This window comes from Mandrillus leucophaeus, unplaced genomic scaffold (assembly GCF_000951045.1).
Source record: "Mandrillus leucophaeus isolate KB7577 unplaced genomic scaffold, Mleu.le_1.0 Scaffold246, whole genome shotgun sequence".
In the NCBI taxonomy this organism is placed as follows: Eukaryota; Metazoa; Chordata; class Mammalia; order Primates; family Cercopithecidae; genus Mandrillus; species Mandrillus leucophaeus.
Genome location: NW_012102543.1, coordinates 275,021 through 291,329, shown reverse-complemented (window position 1 = coordinate 291,329; position 16,309 = coordinate 275,021). Strand labels below are relative to the sequence as shown.

The window sequence follows — 16,309 nt, the reverse complement described above, 5'->3', positions numbered from 1 at the left end:
CCAGGATGGTCTCGATCTCCTGACCTCGTGATCCGCCCGTCTCGGCCTCCCAAAGTGCTGGGATTACAGGCTTGAGCCACCGCGCCCGGCCATAAAATACTTTCTTAAAGATAATTAGTTTAGGAAGTTTTGAAGCAAACTAAAAAACTACATATACAGGTTTTATACTTTTACAGAACTAGATTTTCAGTTACCCACATTTCTATTAGAATTTATTGTACGGCGAGTTGGAGAGCAGGAAGCAGAAAAGTAGATCAGAGACTTATAAAATAAGACAAGACTTCTCTGAAATAGAAAATAAACTTAATTAACTAGTGTTAATTGAACTTCCACTTTTTAAAATCACTTACCTAAATAAAACTTCAATATGTGAAACTGAGTCTCACTAAATAGCATAGTTAGGAGCACATAGTTTCTTTGGGATTTAAAGCCCACCATTTATTCAACTACAGATAACCAAATCTCACTGTAAAATTATTTGCGTAATCAAAGCTATTCCTAGATAAGTATAATCAGATGAATAATAAGTCCACCTATTAAAACCAGGTAATCAAACGGCCCAATGTTCTCAATTACAAAGAATGAACTTTTCTATTTGTCATACACTCAATTTGGATTTCTCATTCTTCCATCATTTGGTGTAGAACTGAATGATCTATATAAATGTACCATGACTTAAACAACAACTCTAGTGGTAGGAATAGTCCACTGAACTCAATGCAAGAAACGAAAAGCTTTCCTTCTTGAAACTTATGTCACAGAAAAAAAGTAGTAAATTTATTTTGTGAAAAGACTGTATCTGCTTTAGAACTCACACATGCAATGGTTATATGCCTTGCAGTCTTCCAAAAGAAAATAAAAATTTTAAGGAAATATAATCTGAAATAAAACTGATTTTTGAGAGAGAAAAAAAAATCCAAAAATCCTGATTGAAAGCTATACCAACAGTTTCTTCACAATTTCATAAAACATTAATGAAGGGGTTACATAATCCCCTGGATTAAAGATTTTAAAGAAAGCTGCAAGGATCTCTTTCAGTTTTCAATACTGCTTCCTCTGTTCTTAACAGCCATAAAAACAGATCTAAATCAACTCCTAAATATAAACCATCTAGCTTTCAATGGAAGAAAAATCAAACCAAGTACAGATAAAACATATATATTCTTTTTAAAAACACACTGCAAATTACATGTGGGTTCCTCAAACAAGTTTACAACATGTACCACATCCAGTTTATTCTCAAGGGAGAAAACCATCAAAACAAAAGCTCCCGCTTAATAAATGATTTACTTTGTAGTTAAGCCTCTATCCCAGGTGCATTTTGCTGTGACATATTATTACTATTTCTTTTCTCTACAACGACCTAGAAATTGTATATCTAGTTCCTTTAAAAATATCTGTATATGTTTTATATTAGTGTAAGGACAAGAAATACTTAATATTTTTACTCTCTAAAAAGGAAGTATCTTTTCATTTTTCTTTTTCGCAATGTTTCTTCGTTTTTGCTTATTTTCTATACATGACATTTTCTCAAGCCAGTCCATTTCAGTGTTGTTTACTGTCAATATGTCTGTGTATACTCAGGTTTTTACAAACAATGCTTTACAGTACAGTGATAAAAAAAGAAAGGGTGAACAAGAGGGCACAAGTGAAACAAAAGCGGACCACATCTGAGACACACCATTCAATTTCTCTGCCTCAAATTCCCTTAAGTTCTCATGCCAAAGATTCTCAATATCCAAAAAAGTTCCAGAGTCAGAGGCATAACACAATATGTGACAAGACAAACACAGGAGGAACCAAATCAGAAACTGAAGAAATTTAATGGAATGTAATACAAGAGTTTCGCTCTTGTTGCCCAGACTGAGTGCAATCGTGTGATCTCGGCTCACTGCAACCTCCGCCTCTGGGGTTCAAGCAATTCTCCAGCCTCAGCCTTCCAAGTAGCTGGGATTACAGGCATGCGCCACCATGCTCGGTTAATTTTGTGTTTTTATTAAAGACGGGGATCTCACCATGTTGGTCAGGCTGATCTTGAACTCCTGACCTCAAGTGATCCACTCGCCTTGGCCTCCCAAAGTGCTGGGATTACAGGCGTGAGCCACCGCGCCCAGCTTTCAGACTTTTTTAACTCTGAGAAATATATTTTATCCTTTGGCCAGGAACTCAAAAAAAGAAATACACTTTACATTGTGACTTAGTACATACATGTAGGAGAAAAGTTTCCCAAAACAATACTTTTCCTTACCAAACGCAATGTCAGTTTATTCTGCTCTACATTTTATTTTCAATGCTGGTAAAAACTCACAACATTGATTTTGTAAATTACTAATAAATCACAATCCACAATTTGAAAAACACAGGCTTAAAAATGGGTATCCTTTATAATAGGATCTTTTGGGCAATTTGCCTCTACCTGTCCCTTTAGCAGGATGGGCAGCTATTTTAAAGTTGTTACCATTATTACCGGTTTCATTAAAGTAAGTGGTTCTTAAAATGTGGTCCTCTGACCAACGTGATCATCATTTGAGATAAATATAAATTATTGGGCCCCACCCCAGACCTACTGAAACCCCCAGGTGGGGCCAAGCAATCTACAGTTTACCAAGCCCTCCAGGTGATTTTGATGCAAGCTAATATCTGGGAGCCACCCCATTGAAGAAATCAGGTCTTTATCTTCTATTTAACAATCCAGTACGCGCTACTATGTGCCACTCACTATCCTAAAAGCTCTACAAGTACTGACAAGGGAAAAAAAAAAAAAAAAAACACCTTATAAAGTAGGAACTATTACTGTTAGTATTCTGATGAGGAAACTGCACAGAAACTTAGCTAAGTGGTAGAACTCAAACTCCTTTTCAATTTAGCCGAGTATGCCTATCCTCTTTCTGATCAAGTATCTACTTCTACTCCTTTAGTTCAGCTACTCCTCCCCTTTTCCCTCTCAAATTCCCCACCCTGTCAATGAACCTATTTCCTAATATTACTGCCATCGTCCTAAAACAAATTTCTTTTCTAAAACAAGTCACTTAACCTTGCTTTTAGGAGTTTTTCTCTGGTCCTAGATGTCATCTTGGTATTAATTATGAAACTGAAGTTTCTTCTGTTTCTGAAGACCTGTGAACCTATATGGCTCCACTGTTAATTTCTCATATATCTACTGTCCTAGCCAGTTCCACGAAACCATTGCTCTCTCCTCGGGCAACTTACTTTCTCTACCTTATCTACTACTCCCTCCTATAGGGATTCTCCCCCACCTCCGCTCATCTCCGTCCCATTTTGCAGGACTCCTCCCCAACCGAGGGAACTTCCACTTCCCTGCTGGCTCCTCACCCCGGTCTCAAACCCGAGCCACTCCTCCAGGACTTCTTTCCTGGTCCCCTAGGGATCCTTAGACCCAGGAGCGGCCAGGCCAGTTGTGTCTCTCATCCCAGTTCAACTATGGGGGCGCAGGGCGCTTCGGTTCCTCCCCCAGGCGGTGCAAGATCTCTATTTGTCCGACCCTCCGAAGACCCGCTGCTCCTCATCTCCCCAGGAGCCCCCTCCCTTGGACAGCCGCTTTTCTCACGAGGGTCCCCAAGCCCCTCCGAGCGTTTCCTCAGACGCCCCTACTTGGAGCAAGTCTGCTCCCTGTCACCCGGGACCCCAGCCACCCTCGGCCTTCCTACCTCCCTCGGACTGGGGCCACTCCCAGTTCCCCTGCCCCCCACCCCCCACCCCGCTCTCTCCACACGGGCCGCGGCCGGGCTTCCCGGGTTCCCCTTCTCCCTGACACCCAAGCCGTCCTGGGTATTCCCGACACACCCCGCCCTCGGAGCAGGTCGTTACAGGTCACCCCCTTCTCTGGGACCCCGGCCGCTTCCGTTTCCTCAGATAACCTACTCCCCACACACTGGCCGCCGGTCAGCGCCCCAGACCGGAGCAGCTGGACGTCCCAAGGGACCTCCTGCCCTGACCCGCGTGGGTCTGGCCCTAGCCTACCTTCCTCGGGAGAACTCCGCAGCCAGAAGCCCAGCCATTCTCCCCGTAGCCCAGTCAGCGCGAACTCGCCGCCACCCCCGCCGCCTCCGCCCTGGTCCCGGCCCCGGCCCCGGCCCAGACCCGAAGTCCAGGCCCCCTTCCTCCGACCTCCGCCTGCGGAGTGCTGAGCTGGAGATTCCGCCCCGCGACGGCCACCAGATCTCTTACCCGCGTTACCGGCACTCACCTGCCGCTGCCCCCGACCAACTCAAGCGCCACTGCCTCTACCTCGGCCGCCAGTGGCCACCAAGCGCCACCACCTCCCCCATGACAACAGGCCCACCCTCTTTCATACTTCTAACCTATCCATTGGATAATGGGGCGGCAGCTCTCCTCTCTGATTGGCTTAATTTACCCGCCCGTCATCGCTCTTTACCGCCCCTTTTCCTAAACCCGGTATTCGCCCCCGCCCGGACCTGGAGCGTCCTAGCCCAAGCTTTAGTTGTAGTTGGTTGAGGGTTGGGCAATTCGAAGTTATGATAGGCTGCTAAAAGTGTCTGCTAAGCTAACTGGCAAGAGATGTGACGGCTAAGGTTGATTCACGCTTGTGCATAGTTTGGTTGCGCAGTGGAAGCAAAGGAGGGGTAGACGCTCACATCCGTGGTTACCCGGGAAGGGTTAACTCTTTGTTGTAGAGTTTTCTCTGTAAACTCTTCCGCTTCTCCAGCTCCCTTCCTGCAAGGAGAAGCTTATCTCTGCTAGCTTTACTCATAGGGGTAGTACTTACAAAACACCAACAGCAGAGGTTGTGTTTAAGTAGTGTTTCCAAGCCCTGGGGAGAAAGGTATCAGAGAGATAAAAAATGTCCCCTTCTTTTCTTTGGTCTCAATGCACCCAGTTTCATTGAAGTTCTTTCCAGGCGCCTCCATGCTAAAGGGCAAAGCGCAAACTTTCATTTAGCAGAAATCAGTCAACTTCGGTTGCAATTGTAAATGTCGTCAATAAACTGAAGTGGCGTATTGAGAGTTCTCCAGCTTCCAGATCCACTCCTGGCTGACCCCTGCCAATTGACCAGTCATTAGCAACTTTCTTTTTTTTTTTTTTTTTTTTTGAGACGGAGTTTCTGTTGCCCAGGCTGGAGTGCAATGGCGCTATCTCGGCTCATTGCAACCTCCGCCTCCCAGGTTCAAGCGATTCTCCTGCCTTAGCCTCCCGAGTAGTTGGGATTATAGGCATGAGTCGGGGTTTCTCCATGTTGGTCAGGCTGGTCTCGAACTCCCAACCTCAGATGATCCGCCGGCCTCAGCCTCCCAAAGTGCTGGTATTACAGGCGTGAGCCGCCACGCCGGGTTCGCAACTTTCTAATAAGCGGGCCACATTATGTATACCCTTGTGATGCTCTGGAAATGAGAATTCTGCTTCCCCCCACCTCTCACTGCCACTTTGTTTTTCTGTTCAGCAGTTCTTAAATAGCCCTACTAGCTTTAGATACTTTAAAAGCTTCTCTCTCTCTCTCTTTCTTTTTTCTAAACCCCTCTTCCTAGCAGTCTAAATTAGAGCCATTGAATGAATTGCCGGGTTGTGTGTGGGGGGTGTGTGTGTGTGTGTGTGTGTGTGTGTGTGTGTTTCCCCTCACTTGGCACAATGCACAAGAATAAATGATTGCATTTTTTATTCACTTGGGTACAAATCACAGTAGGCATTTTTGAGAAATCTGATGTTGCTATAAAAACTCTTGTGCTCCTAGAAATATGTTCATCATTAGCTTTTTGCTTTTCTTTTTTTTTTTTTTCCACCCACTTTTCCTGCTCCTAAATAACGAAATGCTGGTCTGATTACTCTTTCAATTTCTAAATCAGATTTAAATGTACCTTCTCACAACTTCACCTATGATACATAAACCCATGGACCATGAAACATAACACCCAGTGATAGGTTAAGACACGTCAGGCCGTGAAGTGGCTCACGCCTGTAATCCCAGCACTCTGGGAGGCCAAGCTGGGCAGATCACCTGAGGTCAGGAGTTTGAGACCATCCTGGCCAACATGGTGAAACCTCTGTCTCTACAGATTGTGCCACTGCACTCCAGCCTGGGCGACAGAGCGAGACTGGTCTCAAAAAAAAAAAAAAAAAAGACACTGTCAAGGAGGCATTCCCCTCAAGGATGTGGACTTTGGAAATTTTGTGCTTTGTCCCTTTCTTCTTTCTGCTAACTCTATGTCTCATATTTCTTCTATTTACTAACCTCCTTGTTCTTTGCAGAGCAAGTTACAAGGAGTCTAAAACTGTATGGTTTATTATTCAGAAAAATATTGTCTATTTTCTAGCCTATATTTTTAGTCAAGTTTAAATAAAGTACATACTTCTATCACCAAACTAAGCAGAAATTATTCCTCCAGTAACTATACATAACAATAAAGTGCCTTTTCCTAGTTATTTTCCGGAACTTTCCTCCCCCTCCTCTCTTCCTCACCTTCCAATTTAGAAATAACCTCCCATTCAATTCAATGACTCACAAAAAGCCTGTGAAAGGAAAGTGGAAAAGCCAAAATAACTTAGAGATGTCTGAATCATTCAGTTGAAGGAAAGATCAGACATTGACCATGATAAGAAAGACGCCAAGACATAAGGCAAGCCTGAGCTAACATCCCGTAACATATGAAGTAATGCAAATGTGAAGATGCCCCAAGAAAAAGCAAATACCAGTATGTCCTTTTACACAGCCTTTTAATGTATCACCAGCAGCTTGCTTCTCTCTAGTCTTGGCAGTGTGCCGTGCTACCAATTTTAGAGCAAGTTAGAAGACAATTAATGTCCTGACAGATAGGAAACAATAACGTCATAGCAGGGCATGACCCTTATTATGGTACTTTGGGTAATAATGGCTCTTGCACAGCCATAGTGACTAGGTGCCGTAGAGAACATAGAATTAGGCCAGCCTTGTTAAGTGGACTTGCCATCTAAGTTTAGGAACGCAGCAAAATTACTATCACAGAACTAGGTGGAAAATTGTCACAAAAGTCAGCCGCTATTTCATATGCTAAAAAAAAGAAAAAAGAAAAAAAGCATGCATAAACACTTTTGCTCATACACACACATCTATCATTCCTGTTCTTTGTGAATATCAGTTAAGAAAGGACATATAAAATAAGTATGTTACAACCCAGTAAGAAGTGGGAAAACCTTAAGGAAGGTTTTAAGGAACATGCCTTGAAATAACAGAAGGCTATTGTGTTATCAAAGACTGTGCAATACCGGAGGGGTTATTGCTTGTATCCTACATTTTGCTTTCACGTGCACAAGGTAACCCTATCATGTAATTACTCCATCCAGCTTTTCTCTTCTCTTTCCTGTGTTTTGTGCTTCTCCACCATTCTCAGGGCTCCCTCTCAGAAAGCAAGAACACTGGAGTCTGGGAGTCTGCAGCTTCATGTTGCATGGCTGGCTGTGGAGGTCCTGCAGATGGTATCTGTTCAGAGCCACTTGGGCACGACCATAATGGCAGGTACCCTCGGGGCAAAAATAGCGTTTATAAATCCCAATTAAGCAGAAAACAGAGGACTCAGAGAGATGTCCAATATCTGAGGAGTGATACAGTGTGCCTTGGGTTTTCCTGTATACTAATGCTGTTTCTCCTGCTCTTTCATAATGTCACTTTTCAAGGGAGAAGAATCCAAGTCTCCTTCCATTTCTATTTTAGCCCACAGGGGCAGTCTCACTAGAGAAAGGATCCATTTTTTACTTTTGGATTTTTTTCCTTTGGATTCTACGCACGATTCCAATTCCAACTAGATTAGAGAAATAAACAACCGGTGGAGAAGAAAATCACTCAGCAGACAAGGGCCAGAGCTGCCTGCCACTAGCAGTTGGAGGCAAGCCAAAATATTTGATAAGACGTAGTTTCCTGAGTTAGGGATCCCTGAGGGTGGAGGCTGACAAAGATGAAGGGATTAGAGAGAAAGGGAGGGAAAAGGAGGGAAGAGGAGGAGATGAGGGGGCAGGAGAGAAAAGGGTAAGAAAAGCTAGAAAAACAGTCAAGAAGCCCAATCAAAGTGCTGAGCCAGCTTACCGTCCTGCCTCGCCTACCTCCTACTGCCACCCATGTGGACTTTACACCAGATTGCATAATTATACCAGCAAAGTGCAGACTCTGCCACTGGTTAAAAGGGAAAGCATGCCAGGTTCCAGCCTATGGGACCGTTGTTCTGCTGCCACCTGGAAATCCTCCCAGAGCTCAAAGCCTGCTGCTCTGGGCAAAGCTGACAAGGAAGGACGGATTCATGCAGCCAACCAAGGAGCATACTTTCATTTGATTTCCTTAAGGTGACCGCTGGCAAAAAGCACTGGCTAAACAAAGGGAGACTATCTGGGAGAAGGTGTTTTTACCCTTTCAAGCTGGGGTGCTTTCACCACAGGGAAGTGCTGCGCTGCTTTCCACGCTGGAACAAGGCACTGTGGTTTCAAAGTTCAAGGCTCTGTTTCAGGGATGGGAAGAAAAAAAAATCAGTGAAAGAAGGTGTTCTGGTCTCTCAGGCAGAACCATTTGTTATCTGATTCCAGAGCTCGTGTAATTTTTAAATACCACGCTATGCCTTTTCATTACTAAATGCATTCATTTTCATCCTCAAGAAAAGTGTATGCCCCCTTCCACCTGCTTTACATATTGTGGGTAAGATGGCTTGAGTGCTTGTAAAAATGGATGGACTGTAGCTCTCAGTTCTGCCATTGTGCTATTGACTGGAGCTCCTGGTTACTATCACTAGATCTATGGGTGGATCAACCATTCTTCTGCAGCAGGGAGTGGACCCACTGAAAGCACTTAACACCATTTAAACTTTTGTCCATCTCTGTTTTACATGCACACAAAGAGTTTCCTGGAAACATGGCTACACTCCAAGGATTTCAGAGAATAGAATTCTTCTAGAACTGCAGTGTCCCAATCACTTGGAACCTCATCAGAAAGCAGACTTAAACTCAGAACCTAGAACCTAGAACCTAGAACTTAATATGTTCCAAAAGCTTTGGCTCTGCCATTTACCAACTGTGTAATTTGGAGAACATTGATTCATCACCCTAAAGCTTCATTTATCTTCATCTATAAAATGAGATATGTATTAGCTATCTTGTCTTGCATAACAAATTACCCAAAACTCAGTAGCTTAAAACAACATTTATCATCTCAGTTTCTGTGGGTCAACCCTCTGGCTTTGGGTCTCTTATAAGACCACAGTCATCTCAAGCTCACCTGGAACAGATCTGCTTCCTACCTCACTCACCTGGTTAGTGTTGGCAGGACTCACTTCCTAAAGCCTTGGTTCCCCAGGAGCTGTTGGCCAAAAGCCTTCCTTGGTGCCCTGCCTCATGGACCTCTTCGTAGAGCATCTCACAACATGGCAGCTTACTTCATCAGTGCAAGCAAGCAAGAGCAAGAGAGAGGGCTCACCAGAGAGAGTAATAGCAAAACAGAAGGCACAGTCTTTTGTAATCCAATCACAGATGTGACATCCCATCACTGTTGCCACATCCTGTGAGTTAGTAGTAAGTCATTACGTCCAGCCCACACTCAAGGAGATTACACAAGGATGTAAAGACCAGCAAGAAGATCATTCAGAGCTATTTTAGAAGCAGCCTACTCTAAGATTATAATAATATCTAGGGTTTGTTTAAAATTTAAATTTGAGATTACATGGTGGCAGCTACTTGGGAGGCTGAGGTAGGAGGCTCACTTAGGCCAGGGGCGTTTGAGACCAGCTTGGGCAACATAGTGAGACTCCTCCATCTCTTAAAAAAAAAAAGAAAAGAAATATATGTGTTTATTTTTAAATATACAAAAATCAAATTAGAGAATATGTTCAATTCAGAGCCAGCATGTTATATAATATATAACTGCTATATATAATAACTATTATTACCATTAATATTATTATTGAGTATATAGTGGCTGGTTTTCTCCCCTAGCTCCTAGAAAGAACCCTTTTATGAGGAGTAAATGAAATAATATATATAATTCAGGACCCTGACATGTAACAAATGCTCAAAAATCATTAGTTATTGTTAACTAATGCCGGGCACCGTGGCTCATGCCTCTAATCCCAGCACTTTGGGAGGCCGAGGCAGGCGGATCACGAGGTCAGGAGATCGAGACCATCCTGGCTAACACGGTGAAACCCTGTCTCTACTAAAAATACAAAAAATTAGCTGGGTGTGGTGGCGGGTACCTGTAATCCCAGCTACTCAGGAGGCTGAGGCAGGAGAATGGCGTGAACCTGGGAGGCGGAGCTTGCAGTAAGCTGAGATGGCGCCACTGCACTCTAGCCTGGGAGACAGTGAGACTCCGTCTCAAAAAAAAAAGAAAAAAAATTATTAATAAACGTGTGATATTTGATACTCTTTCCAAGCTACTGGAAGGAAATACTATGAACTCTCATTACTTTTCCAGGGTGGCCTTATTTCCATATATTTTGTTCAGTTTTTCCATTAGCACCCTATACTCGCCAGAGCACAATTCCAGATTTGGGGTTCATAAAATATGACCACCAAAGCCATAACACAGTCTAATTTCCTGCCTGCCCTATACCAAGAAGGGTATTCCCAAAACCAGTAAAATGGGCTAATTATGGCCGCACCTCCTACATGCACATGAGCCTGGCCCTAATCAGAATCCAGAGAGAAGGGATTGTGCCTGGGAGAATGACCAGAGACTTGGCTATGTGACCTTTGTCTCTTTCAAAATATGGTCATCATTGTGCAGTCTACTGAGTCAATCCTCAACTAAGAATGAGAGAAAGAGGGACCTACACATTGCCTACAGATGGGATAAGAGTGTCCAAGAAGACGTTTTCACACCTGGGTTGGAAGTAGTAAGAACCGATAAAAATAAAGAGCAATTTTGCAATTAGAAAGTTGGAAGAGAGAGTCCAGTTTGCAACATGAAAGAAAGATCACTAAGAGGCTGGAGTCACCCTTAAGGCCTGGGTTGAAGCTGTCTTCCTTATAAAGGTGGAGGATATTGAGGGTTGGCCTGTGGCCAGGAAAAATGAGGAACTATAATCAAGAAAACCCCATTATTTTGGCCTTGAGTCATTTTCAGGGCTCACCCACAATTATTACATAAGAAAGACAGAAAAAAAAAAACCTCCTAAAGTGTAAATGATCCTTAAACTAAAAACACTGTAGAAATACAAAGATCCAGGCTGGGTGTGGTGGCTCATGCCTGTAATCCCAGCACTTTGGGAGGCTGAGGCGGGCAGATCACCTGAGGTTGGGAGTTCGAGACCAGCCTGACCAACATGGAGAAAACCCGTCTCTACTAAAAATACAGAATTAGCCAGGCGTGGTTGCACATGCCTGTAATCCCAGCTACTCGGGAGGCTGAGGCAGGAGAATCACTTAAACCTGGGAGGCGGAGGTTGCGGTGAGCCAAGATAGCACCATTGCACTCCAGCCTGGGCAACAAGAGCGAAACAATGTCAAAAAAAAAAAAAAAAAAAAAAAAAAAAAAAAAAAAAAAAAAAGGAAGGAAGGGAGGAAGGAAAGAGAGAGAAAGAAAGAGAAAGATCTAAGTCTTTGCAACTTATCTGTCTCTCTCTGTTTCTGTCTCTGTCTCTGTTTCTTCTTCTCTCGCCCATATTTTATTTACACATGTTCTTTCGTTTCTTTTCCACACGGAAGAAAACTACCCTTACAAGGAAATGCCTTGGGATCCTCTAGGCTGGGATTGTTTTCAGATCAGAAATCATCTTCTCTCAGCTGTCTCCACTGTAGTGCTACAGGATTAGAGCTCAGTATTCACAGATAATGACAGTTTACACCTCTCCCTCTAAATCAAGTCACCTGTGCAGCTGTGATTTACAGCGTTCGTATGATTTTCTGCGCTGCACTAGCCCCGGCCCTTTCTTCTCCCGAAACGTTCTCAAACATTACCAGATTTGTACACAGAAAGGCTCAAAGCAGAAGTTACTGGGAAAGTTCTGTAAACATGAAGAGGAGATGTACACCAATATCAAGTTCCTCTTCCTGTTACTCTGGTTTTCTCTCCTTCCTATTCTGTGTTTCCTCTGTGTCTGAGACAGAGGAGACTTGTATGTTTCCATACCTGTTAATAGCCGGAGATAACTTTGTTCTTCCCCTTGGCAGGTGAGTGGATTTTAGAAGGGAAAGATAGGGTAAAGAGATGAGGACTCGCCCCCAGGAAGTCTGACTATACAATAGGAATGGTGTATTTATTTATTCAGCCCTTTCCTACACTGCAGTCAAAGCAGCAGCCATTTCATTTTACCCTCAGGATGTGTATTTAGTGGTAAGCTTTCTTTCTTTTCCTGTTAGTTTCCTGCAAAAGGACATCAGTGTCTTCCTCATTGGAGCAGCTGATAAGAAGGATGTTGTTGCTTAAATGGAGACAGAAAAACATATTTCCTATCACAGACCCAGGCCATCCCAAGGGCATGGAGAATTAGACCAGGTTGTGGAAATAATGGAAGAACCTGATTTTCATGCCTATTTCCCTGGTGCCATCTTCTTCCCTGAAATACTCTGCAATAATTACGCCTTCCACTTAAGTAGGATTTCACACTTTTCCAAAGTAGCATCACGTTGTACAGAAGCAGAGTTGGCTGCACTGTAGTTGGCATAGCCGATTAGTTACTTTGGAGGGTTTATATGAAGAGGCAACTTTGGGTTTAACTTTAAGTTTTGGGGAACTCATATAAATAGCATAGGTTTACCCTAAGTTGGATTCCATTTGCTAGCTCCTTCCTATCCTACAGATCTCATCTTCAAAGGTACTATTACAGGGGAAGCTTCCTGATATCCCTCTTCCAGCCACACTGGGTTGGGTGCCCCTCTTATACACACTGCACTTCCACTTTGGATACAAATATCCCGTGGGTAAACTTGCTCAGTGCCTATCCATCCAGCAACACGTCGGCACTATAATACCAGGGACAACAACCTTCCTGCTCGTAGCTGCCTAGCATAGGGCCTGGCCCACAGTAGTTCACTAAATATTTAGTGAATGAATGAGTGAGTCAGGAATTGCCTCTAGGAGCAGCCTTACCACCTGACACAATCACTTATTTTGGGGTGGTGCTCTGGGAGTTATAAAAAAGGCATGTGCTAATTATCACATAATGATCACCAGTGGTTATAGTAATTAGTAGGCAAAAGCACAGTGGTGGAGTATGACTAAATAAAGGTCTCCACCAGGTTGGGGGCTATCCTTGCACTCTGAATTTGGAATCCCACTGCCCATCTCTCTTGGACTCCTGTGGACAGGGTCATTTTGGGAAATTCTGTTTGGAGTTGCCAACACTGGGGAATAGGGAGAATTAAGCTCCATTTCCCCAAACTCAGTGAAATCTTTCTGATATGAAAATTAAATTAAAAAACAAAGCCAGTGGTAGCCCTCTGCTGCTTTCCTTCAGCCTCTGAGACAGATTTCCCCATCAAGGGTCTGTGCTGAGTCATCCCGCCTCCAGCAGAAATAAGTCAGCAGCACCCTGAGGATGGGTGATGGAGGCAAAGACTCATCCTGCTAATGTCCTCCTCCCACGGAGGCCAAGGTTCATGGTCTTGGCCCTCTCCCTGGGAACAAGAGGGCAACCCAAGAGAAAAGACTCTTCCTTCCCACTCCTCTCTCCCTTACAAGCTCATTGTCTGTGATTTCTCTTTCTTCTGCCAATGGAAGTAGAGGATGGAAATAGAGGAGGAGGAAGAAGAAGCCAAAGGGCACAGGACTGTACTTTGCTGACTGGGGAGAGGTGGGACACATGGGTCGGGGGTATGAATTGGGATGAAGGATGACAAGACATGAAGAATCCTTGGAGGTTCTCCAACAATTCTCACATACAGGACAGCTAAGGCACAGCCCAGTTGCAGAGACACCAGGGAACCCAGAAATGTAAATAGTGGGAGGTGATGACAGCAAAGAAGCAGGCAGATCTGATACACAGGCCCCTACACAGAGCTACGCCCTGTGGGAGAACCACAAACTGCCTAAGACTGGGTAGCAAAGAGAGAGTGGGCGTTCAGTGTGAGACCTTGAATCAGAGGTTCACACTCTATATCTAGCTCAGTCTCCAATTTGTGGGGAGGACCCAGGTGAAAGATGAATGTCAGAGATGTGGCTTAATCAGCTGCCTATGGGATGGGCACATATTTGGGAGATACTTTGAAATCTCTAGATGAAAGGAAATGCCAGAAAAAGCTATCATTACTTTGAGGGCTGATCATAGAGCAGTCAGAGCATCTTTGAGCTCCTAGGAATCAGAAGCTATGGTATTTTCATCTTGGACAGACCAATTCCTGAAGACCAGTTTTTTAAGAACATCAATTGAGAACAGGGTCAATTGTGAGGTCCCTTAGGAATACAACCAGAAATCTCATCACTGGAGTATAGAAATTTCCAACTAGGCTCCAGCAAGTTATCCATGCAGACTGATTCTAGCCAGGCCTAACTTGCCTAGGGGGATGATGTACAGGCTGTGACCTGTTGACACTTATCCTCCCTTTCTCTCCTCTCTTTCTCTCTTTCACATGTGCATAAGGCAACTTAGAAACATTAACTCACCGAAGAATACTTGGAGATTCCCAAATGATCACCCCAATTGTGGCTCTTCTTCTCCAAACACTTAGCCTTTTTTTTTTTTTAAAGGAATGTGATGTGCTTAAACCAGATCTTTTTTCTTTCTATTTGGCAGGTACATGGGTACATAACCCTAGTATTTTCCTTCTCTATTTATTTCCATCTATACTTTACCACAAATGCTTCCACTTGACTCCCTCCTCTGGTCTCTGTTCTATGAACCATCTAGATTATCATTCCAAATAAATATATTTGTGTTTGAGCCCTTAAATGCAAGAATATTTCCCTTCCTGGTCTCTCCAAAGCAAACAGGCTGACTAGACTCAGAACAGGACTTTAATCTAAGCTGGCAACAAGCGCTTACCTGTCCTGAATGACCTAAGCTGCAATCATCCTGGGTCACAATCATCAGAGGAACGGATATTATTTTTCTCCTATTACACAAAGTGGACAAAGGTTGTCTAGCTTGTGCAGAATGGATCTCTTGATAAAGCCAGAGCTCCTTGTGAACTAAGAAAAATCTCAAGAATGGGCTTGTGACTGCTAAGCAAGCTCTGTGAGAGAGCCCAACCTATAATATTACAAATGGCATGGGTAAGATCAACATGAACTCATCTCTCAAATCCCCAAATCTTAGGTTTCAATGTCTCTTACAAAGTTCCAGGAGAGTTAAGCTTAGGACCAACATAAAGGAAGACTACTCCAAACTGTAGGTAGTAAATGCATGGCACTCATTACCCAGGGAAGGAAAACAATCAGAATACAGGGAAAAAAATCAGGGCACACCTATGAATTGCAGAGCCATATATGAGTAAAACTGGATGGATCTTGAACTACTCATTTTCAACCCTAGTCCTATGTGAAAGTCTCAGGTCTCTCTCCTAGTTCCTGGTATTCCAATTCAGTAGGTTGGAGTGGGGTCTGTATATTTTTGCAAAGCTCCCCCAAGTGATTCTGATTTATAACCAGGCTTGAGGACCACTGCTTGAATAACTTGAATAACTTTTAACCTGTTGGATAGGTCTGACCCAGCCTGGTCATCCTTACAGTCCTAATTGTCAAACTGCTTGGTTGATGAATGACAACTCAAATAGATACAGCTGGTATCCTTGCAACATGGGAACAGACTCCAGCGCAGTCATTAGACCCTGAATCTACAGATCAAATCAAGCAGTATAATAATCCTCTGGTCCCTGGCTCATTTGGAATCTTGTCCGAGATCTCTAAGTCTTTCCCACCTTAGGGATGAATCAGCGGAGGCGTTTAAAACAAGGTGCTACTTTTGGAAGGAAATATTCAGATTTGCTTATCAGAATAAGATGCAGATTTCTTTTTTTCTTTCTTTCTTTTTTCTTTATTTCTTTCTTTTTTTTTTTTTTTTTTTTGAGTTGGAATCTCTTTCTTCGCCAGGCTGGAGTGCAATGGCACGATCTCGGCTCACTGCAGTCTCCCCTTCCTGGGTTCAAGCGATTTTCCTGCCTCAGCCTCCCGAGTAGCTGGGATTACAGGCATGCACCACCCGCCCAGCTAATTTTTGTATTTTTAGTACAGATGGAGTGTCCCCATATTGGCCAGGCAGGTCTTGAACTCCTGACCTCAAGTGATCCACCTGCCTCAGGCTCCCAAATTGCTGGAATTATAGGCATGAGCCACCGCTCCCGGGCAGATGCAGACTTCTTTACATATTTCTCTCATGGCTCTTTTTGCACAATGTTTAACACAGTACTAGGAATTCATTTATTCAGTAAACATTTATTGATTAAAAAT

General features: G+C 43.5%; 1 protein-coding gene across 7 annotated transcripts in view; it reads right to left on the bottom strand.

The window, feature by feature from the left end:
* Positions 1-9,387, bottom strand: part of NUMB (numb homolog (Drosophila)) — a 223,828-nt gene extending 214,441 nt beyond the window's left edge. For 4 of the 7 annotated variants that reach the window (XM_011983092.1, XM_011983096.1, XM_011983094.1 and 1 more), the window contains exon 1: positions 4,208-4,313. The gene's annotated coding sequence lies outside the window, so the exon portion shown is untranslated. Of the gene's footprint in view, positions 1-3,333; positions 3,440-4,207; positions 4,333-8,263; positions 8,436-9,236 lie in introns of those variants that run through there. The other 3 variants (XM_011983093.1, XM_011983097.1, XM_011983095.1) reach the window with 3 other exon arrangements.
* Between the last annotated feature and the right edge of the window lie 6,922 nt (positions 9,388-16,309).